This window comes from Sorex araneus, chromosome X, assembly GCF_027595985.1.
Source record: "Sorex araneus isolate mSorAra2 chromosome X, mSorAra2.pri, whole genome shotgun sequence".
Lineage (NCBI taxonomy): Eukaryota > Metazoa > Chordata > Mammalia > Eulipotyphla > Soricidae > Sorex > Sorex araneus.
The window spans coordinates 214,712,326-214,725,178 of record NC_073313.1 but is presented as its reverse complement, the minus strand read 5'-3'; the positions used below and the strand labels follow the sequence as shown (position 1 = coordinate 214,725,178).

The 12,853-nt window shown below is 37.5% G+C and overlaps 1 long non-coding RNA gene across 1 annotated transcript; it reads left to right on the top strand.

Moving 5' to 3' along the window:
• The first annotated feature begins 1,301 nt into the window (after positions 1-1,301).
• On the top strand, positions 1,302-12,638 carry LOC129399605 (uncharacterized). The gene is made up of 3 exons (XR_008627191.1): positions 1,302-1,409; positions 11,332-11,392; positions 12,456-12,638. It is a non-coding gene; the product is annotated as an uncharacterized LOC129399605 (long non-coding RNA).
• Positions 12,639-12,853: the final 215 nt, after the last annotated feature.

Below are 12,853 nucleotides of genomic sequence, written 5' to 3'. Positions count from 1 at the left end.
TCTTACCAAACAATTTCAAACTGCATATGATCTTTCTCATTCCCATCCCTCCTCTCCCCCGCCCCTTGCTTCCACCTCCTAAAGCCCCCCTTCCACTCCCCGACATTGGCCAACTGAAACTCAAGATAATGCTCTACTGATACTACAGGATCCGGAATTTTAAATCAGCTTTCTTTGACAGAGGAAATCACTCCTGACCTTATCATCCCTACTGATTAGGTGCTGATGGATAAAGCACTGACACAGTATCAGCACACAGGATTCTGTTTCTCACAACAAAAGCAAATTAATCATTCCTTCCTGTTCAGATCTTTTGTAATATCAATGATTCTAGAAATGACCCTGAGATGTGTAATTTAAAAATATATATATATCATTACTTATAGTAACCTGTATATAATTCTGTTGCATATATGTCTGTTTCAGTACCAAAATGCAGAAAAAAATGCAAAAATTAAACAAATAAAAAACTTGAAATCGATGTACAATATTTTTCCAACTTAAGCTCAAATCTACTATAAAAGCAGTAATTATTTTGTGATATAAAAAAAGTAGTAGAGATTTGACCTAATCTAGTAATGGCTACTCTACTAAAGAGAATTAGCAAAACTTCAGTTGTTGAGTATAATGTATAAAGAATTTTGTTATTCTAAGTTTTGTTAACTAAGTTCAGGTATCTAAACTTGCGATAGGACTATTTTTCTCTACAGAATCATCTTTGGTGCATTTATTTCAAAATAAAAAAGCATATATATACATTTATATATAACTATGGTAATATTATAGATTATTTGTTGTTTATATGATAACTATGATAGTATTACAGTTTTAGAAGATTAGGCTAGTTTTTTAAAAGAAATATGTTCCAAAATCATTCAAAAAGGGTAATTGATTTAAATAAATCAAAAGTTTCTCATTTATAGCTATCTGAAAGAAAACAAAGAATATAAAAATATTTTAAATAATAATATTTAGGAAAATAGATTTATTACAGTAAAATCCTACTTTAAATTCTCTTAAAATAATGGCTGTATTTCAGGTTTTGACACATCCTGCCATGATTTTCCACTAAAAGAGAGATGGAAATTCTCATTACTACAGAAAACCAAAACATATGTCATGCTGTTAATGGAATTTGGGGATAAAATCCACAAAGTATGTGGTTGATAGTAAGCCTATGCATTACCTTGTGTGACCAAGCAACATTACCTGTTTTGGGAGAAAAGTGACAGAGAGGGAGACTATTTTATTTTTTCTGTTATTTGATTTGTTATTTTGGGTTTCCCTCACCCCCCTAGCAGAGCCCCCACAGCCGAAGGCCTCCGGAACCCAGCTAAAGCCATGCTCAAGGACCCTCTCCACATGTTTGGACTAGCCTCACACATGAAAGAACCGGCAGAGGAATCCAGGTGTGTGGGACCCGGGGCTGAGACCTCCAAGCCTGCTCAGATTGGGACTGGGCCTCTTTCACCCAGATTCCCCGTTTTCCAGTAGCTAGGGGGTCAATCCAGAAACTTCCCTAGGGCCATGTAATCCTATCAATGGCCAACATCCAGAGACTATAAAACCAGGCTCCCAGAAACATCTTATAGCCTAGTTCTCCCTCTCAGAGAACCTGGCAAGCTACCGAGAGTTTCCTGTCTGCATGGGAGAGCCTAGCAAGCTCCCTGTGGTGTATGCATATGCCAAAAACAGTAACAAGGATGGGTCTCATTTTCCTGAACCTGAAAGAGCCTCCAATGCGGAATTGTTGAGAAAAACAGGTAAAGACAGGCTGCTAAAATCTCAGAGCTAGGACAAATGGAGATATTACTGAGACCGCTCGAGAAAATTGATGATCAATGGGATGATGATGATGATGGTGATGATGATGATGATGATTTTATCCTATAGTTTTTTGAATTAAGGATTTAAAATGTGTAATAAACTGAATAGTAGAGTAGTTTTTTCACTTGACTTTTAAAAATACATGAGGACATTGAATGTACAATGTTTGGTAATATTCTGTAATCCAGACCGAATAAAAATGAAGAATATAGAGATTAAATATTTTAAGGAAATAAAGTAGCTAATATAAATTGAATACTAACAATTAAAGAATTATTAAAAATTAAAACAAGGAAATATGTTCTAAGGGTAAAGTAAGTTTATGGATGCGGAATAAAAGTTATTTCCCAATCTGAAGCAAAACTCAGGAAATCCATGCCTATAGTACTCATCAATATGGCCTTGGGGAGGAGCAGGTCGGGGACTTCAAGGGGATCAGAAATGCAAGACAAGTACTCAACTTCTGAGATATAAGTTGGTCTGACATTCAGATCTTAAAAAATAAACAAGAATAAAGAAAATGATAAGAATCTAGAAAATGATTCTTAACAAATTTCTAACCTTGTTGACAGTCATACTGGGATTGGGCTGCTTTGGAAAAATAGCCAAACATAATTAACCAAGAACTGACATAGGACATTTACTCTGAGACCAGTCCCTTACTCAGTGAATCACTGGCAGTTTGTTCTCTCCTTCAACTCCCTTTTTGTTAAGAGGTTATTTTTTTTTGTCATAAATGAGTGCTGATCTTGTCAAATGTTTTCTCTGCATCTATTGATACAATCTTATGGCATTTACCATTCCTATTGTTGATATGCTATATTATGTTGATTGACTTGCATATGTTGAACCATCCTTGCTTCCCTGGTATGAATTTCACCTTATTGTAGTGAATGTTCTTTTTGATGGATCGTTGGATTCTATTTGCTAGCATTATGTTGAGGATCTTTGCCCCTGTGTTTATCAGGAATATCATCCTGTAATTCTCTCATTTGTGGTATCTCTGTCTGCTTTTGATATCAGGGTGATATATGCCTCAGAGAAACTGTTTGGGAGTGTTTATATTTCTTCAATTTCTTGAAAAGTGTGAAAATGATTGTCAGTAGATCCTCTTTAAGTGTTTGGAAGAATTCACTAGTGACTTCATCTGGGCCTGGGCTTTTATTTTTCAGAAGACTTTTGATTACCATTTCAATTTTCTCAGTAGTGATAGGTTTGTTCAGGTATTCAAAATCTTCTTGATTCAGGCTTGAAAGTTTACAGGAATCTTGAAATGCATTCATTTCTTCAAGGTTTTCATTTTTTTATAGATAAAGTTTCTCAATATAATCTCTGATGATTCTTTGAATATCTGTGGTTTTCTTTTGAGATGTTCCCCTTTCATTTCTGATATGGTTTATTAGGTTTTTCTTTCTTTTTTCATGAGTCTTGCTAATCTTTTATATTTTCTCAAAGAACCAACTCTTGGTTTTGTTGATCGTTTGGATTGGTTTTTCTTTTGGTCCACCTCATTAATTTCTGTTCTAAGTTTTATTATTTCCTTCCTCCTGCCTAGTTTGGGCTCCTTTTGTGGGTCATTTTTCAAGGTCTTAAGCTGTGAAGTTAGGATATTTATGTGAAGCCCAGGTCACATCTCTACCTACGGAACAAGTAGCCCATCAGAATAGATAATGAGATAGGTTGAGGTGTAACCATCAGCAAATAAAAGGAAGCCCCTCCCTCTATCTCCCCCTTTCTCTCTAGCCCTCTCTCCTTTCACCCTCCCTCCCCCATCTCTCAATAGTACCCTCTGGATTCTCTCCTCTTTCAGATAGGGCTGTGTACCCTGTACACATGTTCCAGTACAGGACGCAGGCCAAGTAGTCCCAGACAGGGGCAGAATACAAGCAGGACTCAGACATCCAGGAAAGCTCAATGCCCAGGCAATGTTAGGATGCCCAGGCAATGACAAGGTGCTGAGCACAGTTGTCTCACCCATGGGCTCCTGGCTATGACCAGAGACTAGGAAAACTTGGACAGGAACTGTGGGGTATAGTTGGTAGACCCAAGACAGGTGCAGGGCACAGGAATCTCACCCATATGTGCATGTGGCTGTGGCTGGAGACGGAGGGAAGTATACACAGGATAGAGAGAGCAGCACAGAGACAGGACCTGGCCACCATTCACAGGAAATGAGTAGACTTCATAGGTACAGACAGGAAAATCATTCACAGGACTTGGGCAGCTTCAGGGACAGAACCATTAATGTCATCCATGAGTAAAGGAGAGACCTGAACATTTGGGAAAGGACACAGACTCATGTACTTTACCTGTACAATGAACTCTAACCTTTGCTCTATTGAGTTTTGTATGCAAAAATTTCATACAATTTTCAAGAACTCACTAGTGCAGGAAAATCCATGGTAGCACTAGTTATACAATGAATTTTGGCAACTGAAAAATTTTAAAAAGTCAAACATTTCTCTTATAACTCAGAAATTATACCACCAAAGTAGAAGCATATGTCCATAAAGGCATGTAAAAATGTCCTAATGCAAAATAAATCCCTCAATAAAAATCTCAAATTTTCAACAAAAAATTTACAATCAAATTGTAACTATTATGTATTTAGTTACATATTAAAACAGACTTTACTTAGAGGTTGTATCACTTGTATAACTTAGAGATTAAAACAAGAAATTTCTGAACTAAAGGTAGACTTTTAAGAATAGTAATTATATATATAAATTATATACATAATCCATTCTTGTTCTTTTTTAAATTAGTGTAATAAAAGCTGAAACCTTTAAGGCCCATTTCCATTTCTGCTCAAGGGTCAATTTGTGAGTGACATAGTGATGGGTCCACAAAGAGTTTTATTGCCAATAAGGTGAAAGGTTGGGACTGGCAGACTCATGTTCTCAAAGCAACCATAATATCTGTATGATTTTTTAAAAAAAGATGTGGTTTTTAAAGAGGAAGAAAACAGGAAAGTAATTCTTAGAAAAATTGGATTGCAGTGAACTCCAGCATGAACAATAAAATTTCAAGTGGGTTCCCTGAAACAAACTGTCTTATCTGCTAACCTAAACAGAGTAAGGGTTGTGTTTGGGTAAGTGTGGGGGCAGGAAATAAAATGAGGCAGTAGGCTTTAGGGGAAAGTTAGAAGTATTGACAAATTTATCCCCATGAATTTTATTTGGCTTGGTTTCAAAGTTTTCTTTATCCAGGACCTTCACTGACCTTAATTTAAAGTAATCTGCATTTGTAAGTGATGCTATAGTTTCTCCTGAGGCCAGAGACTTTGTTCTCCACACCTAACAGACACAGCCCAGTTGTGAGGCCTACTCTGGGCATATTTCAAAAAGTCATTCTGAGGATACTGATTCCCTACAAGATTGGTTTAACATTTGAAAAATCTAACCTTGTTATCCACAATACCAACAAAATCTGTGTCTATGAAATCTATGAGTCACTTTTTGTTGTTTTATTTTTAGTGCTGGGATGGTCTGTGAGAGATGTGTTCCATCACTGAGCTATATGCCCAGGCACAGCATTTTTTTTTTTTAGAATAGCCTCAAAGCAGCAGAAATCAATTTTCCTTTTGACTCTACTTTCCAACCATTAAATGCAAAGTCTCCTCTATGAAAATGGTAAAGAAAAATACAGCATGTTCCTAATTTAACATCTTGTTTTGTTTGGGTTTGTTTTTTTTTGAAAAACCTGGTGGTGCTCAGGGGTTACTCCTGGATCTGCATTCAGGAATTATTCAGGGGACCATATGGGATGTTGGGGATAGAACCCAGCTATGCCATGTTCAAGGCAAATACCATTCCTGCTGTATTATCATTATGGCCCCAAATTGATTTCTTATTAACACACACACACACATACACATACACAAAAAAATATTTTTGCACATGTGCTGCCTCAAATACATAATGACTGCTGCACACTGATAAATGGCAGGAAGCAGAAAAATATTTTTAAATGGTGATATTCCTAGGTGATAGTTCTTGAGGTCATTTGAACTTTACTTCTTGTTTGTTTCTATTTGGACCTCAGTTAGGGGTGCTCAAGACTAGTTCCTGGCTTTGTATTCAGGGATCACTCCTGGCAAGGCTCAGGGGACCATATGAGGTGTTGGGGATTGAACCCAAGCCAGCTGCCTTACAAGGCAGCATCCTGCCTGTTGTATCATCTCCTAAACCTTTGCATTTTAAAAGTATACTACTTGGAGTGGGCTGGAGCGATAGCACAGTGATTGGGCTTTTGCCTTTCATGCGGCCGACCCATGTTCGATTCCTCCGCCACTCTCCGAGAGCCCGGCAAGCTACAGAGAGTATGGAGCCGGCATGGCAGAGCCTGGCAAGCATATGCCCAAAACAGTAACAATAAGTCTCTCAATGAGAGACATTACTGGTGCCCGCTCGATGAGCAACGGGATCACAGTGACTACTTGGAGTAGGTGGGGAAAATAATTATAACATACTTTCTACAATGGATCTGAATATTTATATTCAGAAAAAAGAGTGATCTGAAAAGACTTTGTTTTGATATTTTTCTAAGTAATTTTATTAATTTGTTTATCTTGAAAAATTATAGCAAATAATGGAAATAATTCTAAAATTCTAAGAAACACCTCAATATCCCAGAGAATCTCCTCAAATTTATGTCTTTACATATCATAATAGGCAATGGATGAGACATTTGATTATTACAGATTTAACAACCGACCACCAAACAAAGATAAAATGGATTAACACTGACGTCACTGTCACTGTCATCCCATTGCTCATCGATTTGCTCCAGCGGGCACCAGTAATGTCTCCATTGTTGTTACTGTATTTGGCATTTCAGATATGCCACGGGTAGCTTGCCAGGCTCTGCTGTGTGGGCAAGATGCTCTTGGTAGCTTACCGGATTCTCCAAGAGGGGTGGAGGAATTGAACCCAGGTCGGCCACTTGCAAGGCAAAAGCCCTACCTGCTGTGCTATCGATCCAGTCCTCATAACACTGACATATTGAAAATAATTATATAATTCCACAATATGAACTATTGTGGTGGAGTCATAAGAAATTACCCTTTGAAAATGTTCTTTTAAATACCAACTTTACATTATGATAAATTAGATAGCTTCCATATATAGATGCTATTATGAAAATACAAATGAAAAGTACATTGGTGGTCATTATTATACTAATAGTCCAGCATTTTATAATTTCCTGGAATCAGACGCAATTACTGTGAAAGCCCCATGGCTTGGATTTGTCACTAATTTCTTAAATAATCAATCTGAAAAATTGAAATACTGAGTCTGGGGGCATCTTTACCAAATGAAAAACTACATTTTCATTAGCAGCAACACATCAATTTTTATTTTAAATGATCATGAATAAAATAAAGGTATGCATTCATTGTCTTCTTGAAGAACCCGGGAATCTCTTTCTCCTGGTTAAAAATTGTTGCTGTGACATTTATTACTTGAATGAAGTGGAGAAATAACTTTAATAGCCTCCTCTCTTTTGTGGATTTTACAGGAAGAACACATATGCACACACACACAGACACACACACACACACACACACACACACACACACACACACACACACACACACACACACCCCTGCGGTCTAATCTTTGGCAGCATCTTCTCTTTGTCTCATCCACAATGGAAAGGGAGTTGGAGAGAAATAGGAGTGAAAGAAAAAGATTCTCTTGAAAGAAAAAGTCTGATTGATGGAGTATCTTTCCTTTATACCTAAAGCCAGAGTTTGCACTATTCCCAAAACTCTAATTTTTGGATTAGTTTAATAAATAAAAGATAGTCTAGTAAATAAAAACATAGTTAACCAGGCTAAATATACCATAGGGACATAAGATCTAGGAACTACTTTGCACAGAATCCCTTCCCAATAGGAGTCTAGTGAAGAACTATGCTGATGAAAGGAACTTGCATGAGGTTTATAATAACCATGAGAAAGCCAGTCTTCTTTAACTGAAGACAGAGATAAGGTTTGATTTTTGAGCATTTTTTAAAAGCTGTTCTCCTGAGTTGTGTCTTCCTGAGATGTTTCAGGCATTTAGGAACTTTGCTTTCCCATAGCTCTTGCATATTCAATTTCTTCCAAGAAGGCCTTTCAGACCTTCACTCTTCTTACCTTCCAACAGGTGTGGAAGTCTTTAACTCAATATTTGCTCCACAAAACAACAATTTCATTTGGCTTGACTTAAAAATAATATTAGACTTGGAAGTATTTTTAGTAAAAATATGATAGTGCTACTTTCAATACTCTGAGGTAGTTCACCATTTTAAAGTGATAAAAATGGCTTAAAAATGTGCCTTTTTGTTTTATTTTGTTTTTAGGCCATCCCCAGCTGTGCCTGGTGTTTAATCATGGCTCTCTGCTCAAGAATCATGCCTGGTGGGGCAGGGGACCATACATGGTTATGGGGATCAAATCCAGATAGGCTACTTGCAAGGCAAGCACTCTTTCTGCTGTGTTATTTCTCTGGCCTCCAACTAGGCCTTTAACTGATCTCTGATTGGAAAATAAGTATATATATATGTATATGTATATGTACATATACATATATATAGGCTTTTTGGGGTCACATCTGGCAATGTACAGGGGTTGCTCCTGGCTTTGCACTTAGGAATGATGTGCCGGGATCAAACTCAGGAAAGAGATGCCGGGATCAAAGTCAGGTCAGCCGCGTGCAAGGTAAATGTCCTACCCACTGTGCTATCGCTCCAGCCCCCAAATAAGTATATCCTTGAGAAATATAACTCCAGCATCCTACTCAATCTTCTGTTCTTGCATTTGTTCTAATTTTGTCTTCTAACCTCTTTACAGAGCTGAAGCAATAGCACAGAGGGTAGGGTGTTTGCCTTGCACTCGGCCGACCCGGGTTCAATTCTTCTGCCCCTCTCGGAGAGCCCAGCAAGCTAACGAGAATATCTTGCCCTCATGGCAGAGCCTGGCAAGCTACCCGTGGCGTATTCGATATGCCAAAAACAGTAACAGCAAGCCTTACAATGGAGACGTTACTGGTGCCTGCTCCAGCAAATCGATGAGCAACAGGATGACAGTGATACAGTGAAGCTATTTATAAACTTGGGTCACTCACTTGTAATTTGAAATTTCAATCATGCTCTAAATACTGGAATAGTATAGCCATGATTTCAGCAGTCTTCCATAACAGACAATACAAAATATATTATTTTGGTTTTGCTTTGGGGCAGGGATTGGAGCTTGGGATGGAAACATCCCAAATTTGGTGATGAGAAGGTATGATGGTGATGGGATTGGTGTTTGAATATTAACTGTAATAAATATTGTGAATCACCTTATAAAATAAAACAATTTTTTAAAAAAAGAGGTGATCACTACATATGGACAGGAACCCTATCACTTACTAAATTTCATGTACTTCTGGAGACCCAAAAACTATGTGATTGGATTTCTAGTTATCAAACTACCAGGATTCCCTGTCACTTTGCCTTGCCCATAAAGACTCCATTTTCTTCATTTTGCTTGCATGTGTTGATGGGTACACTGAATAGCAACTACATAAAATGTGTCCTTTCAAGGCTGTGAAAAATTTTGAAAAATGTATTTTTAAGGCAAATTTTCTGTTGAGCAAATGTTATAAAACGTAATTAAGCAAAGCTAAATGGTATACCCTACTGCACACTAGGCTATAGCCCAGTGGAACCATTGTGAAATAATAGAATTTGCTGCTGACATAAATTTTCTTAAGCAGCATATGACTCTATTACTATACAATTGTGCACAGACTAGCATACATCAATGATATTAAATGAAAGACTAAGTGAAATACTGAATTTCTTTTTCCAAGTAAACCTAGGTTAAGTGGAATCCACTGAAGAATTAAATATACCTTAAAAGTGCTGTTTATACAGAAATACCTCAAGACTCTGTATATATTTAAGCCATGTAGTTACTGGACTGATTGTTGAAAATCTGGCCCAAAGTAACTTCAGACAGAGTTTACTTGACGCCCGCTCAAGCAAATCGATGAGCAACGGGATGACAAGTGATACAAGTGATATGTCTGTTTATCTTCCAGTGCCTCTTAAAATTTAACCACATCAACTTGGAGAGTAGATTCTAAAGGTAATGTCATAGGTTTAGTTAAAATTCAGGGGCTCTGTTACAAAAAAAATGAAGAAAGATACATGGTTATGGGAGGATAATTGACAGAATCTAGCTTACATGGAATTTTAATTCAGTCCTAAGTAAAACCAATTTTTTTCCCCTTATGTTATACCGTCCCTCTTGGAGAGCCCAGCAAGTTACCAAGAGTATTCTGCCCACACGGCAGAGCCTGACAAGCTACCCTTGGCGTATTCAATATGCCAAAAATAGTAACAACAAGTCTCACAATGGAGACATTACTGGTGCCCGCTCAAGCAAATCGATGAAAAACAGGACATCAGTGCTACAGTGCAGTAACGTGTGCTATACTACTTCTCCATATTGTAGGCAAAGGAAGCTATAAAATTTTAATTTTGTTGCATGATAATTAGGTTTTCAATTATACAAGAAAGTTATACAAGAAAACTGTAGAAATTAGATCATCTTAAAAAATAGTGGGAAAACCAAATTGCAATAAATGATGGCATAAGGCATCAGTTCTCAGGATCTCTTAAAACTCAAACTTCATTGAAGACCAGAGTTTATAGTTTTGGGGCTATGTCGACTGAAAATTGAGAGGGTGTTAAAGCATGAGGGCATAAAGCATATGCATACTTATTCTACTTGCCATGATAGTAAGGATATTGAAGTGTGTCACGTATTTCTAGAAAATTCTACCAAACATTTGGGAGACAGTGAAATAGGCAAATATCTTAATATTATAACAAAATCACTTGGACCTTACAGAATGTTTGAAAGTATCTTGGGAAACCACAGAGACGCCTGTCATTGAATACTTCTGGCTCAAATGAAGTTGATGGTGGTAAAAATGTCAATCAGTAATAACTTTAAAGTCTTTACAGGAAGAGAAATTATAAAATGTTGTTGCTCCTTCAATAATTCAATTCACAATCCACAACCTCTTTGATAGTTTTTGTTATTATTTTAAAGCCAAATTTTAAGAAACACTGCACTTTAAGTACTAAATTTTATCAAATTTTTATCTAAACCCTATGATATAGTGCTCCTAATTTTTTCCACAGCATAATGAGTAACACAAAATTCTGTGTAGGAAGCATCAAATAATTTCCTGGCTATCCAGAACCAAAGCCTTTTTTAACATGAGTGAGGTTTTAAAAAACAGCTTATGGCTAATGCTCCAAAAATTGTCCTAAGCCTTAAGGGAAGTTTTCTTCACAAGATTCTGATCCTATTGATTTTTCAGAGCTTTGATGTCTGTATTTTTCTTGGTTCCAACACTGATCTTGTTCTGGTTATTCAACATTGCTCATTGCTCAACTTTTGCTCCATCTGTCTCTTCTGAATCTATCTTTAACCTGGATTCCATTCTTTTTACTCAGCTAAACTTAGTTTCTGAACACCTGTTCCAGCCTTCCGCCTGTTTGTAACCACCCTGATTTGGTATGTAAACTGATTTTGCTATGTTCTAATTGCCATTATGGTTGAACTATTCTTAGGTAGTCTGGCTTTTTTTTCTATAATTCACAAGTTGACACTATCCCAAAGTTAAATCCTGATTTTCTGATCATAGCCCTTCTCAGTGGAATTGGCTGTTACACGTGAAAATAAACCAAGTGTGTGAATGATAGAAAAGAAACTACTTCTGTTGTCTAGTAATTTCCTAACACTAAGAGGTGCTTATTTGTTTCCAAAGCACATAACTATGGTTATATCTTAAAGCTATTAAGTATATTGTGCTGAATAATTTACATGATGGTGTTGTTTGAGGAAAACCTGTTAGAAGTAGTGTTCTTTATAGCAATTGAAGGAAACTAACCATGGATTGAAGAAATAGTTCAATGACTTGACCACATGCTTTGAATGTGGAAGGCCTTGCTTTACTGTCTGGTACTACATAGTTCCTGAGTAATGCCAAGAACAACCCCAAGCTTTGAACTAGGAGTCTGTAAGCCAGGAGTAGCCATTAAGCATACCATAGAAACCACTGATTAACTAACTTTAGAAGGAGGTTATGTAGAGGTGTTTATTTGTTTGAAAATGGAACATGTGCAGAGATCTTTTAAAACTACAACCAAGGGCAGAAGAGATACTACAGGAGTTAAGGTGCATGGCTTGCATGCAGTGACCCTGCAAGATCCACAAGGGTCTTAGGTCCACAGCACTACATGTGGTTTCAGGAGTGCTGACTGTGAAGCCAGAAATAGCCCCTGAGAAACAGTGGGTGTGGCCCTCTCTCCTGTGCCTCACCTTCCCAGCCAAACAAACAAAGAAACAAATGAAAACAAAGGTGAAAAGTAATCAAAACATAATTATCACAGAAATAAATGAACAATAACAAAGCAAATGTATATTGGGCTACTTCTCTAGTTATCACTTCACAAGGAACTGCATATTTTGTTCCATATATTTGTTTTAATCAAGATATAATTAAGTTCATGTATTGCAATTGTTTGATGTGTCTCTTATGGCTCTTCATAGATACAACCTAATCTTTTTAAAAAAGTATTTGTAGAGAGTCTCTTGCTCGTGAGCCTGGCTGTCTTTCCTGGGGCCCCGAGGAGGGGATGAGCTCCAGCTTCCCTCCCCGCCCCCAGCAGAGCTCCCGGTAACCGAAGATCTCCGGAACCTAGCCACAGCCATGCTCAAGGCTCCTCTCCACATGTTCGGACAAGCCTCATGCATGAAGGTACCGGCAGAGGAACCCAGGTATGTGTAATCCCATCAATGGCTAACATCCAGAGACTTAAAAGGAAGCTCCCAGAATCACTATCTTATAACCTACTTCTCCCTCTGGAGAAACTGGCAAGCTACTGAGAGTTTCCTGCCCACATGGGAGAGTCTCACAAGTTTCCCATGGTGTATTCATATGCCAAAGCCAGTAACAAGCTGGGTCTCATTCCC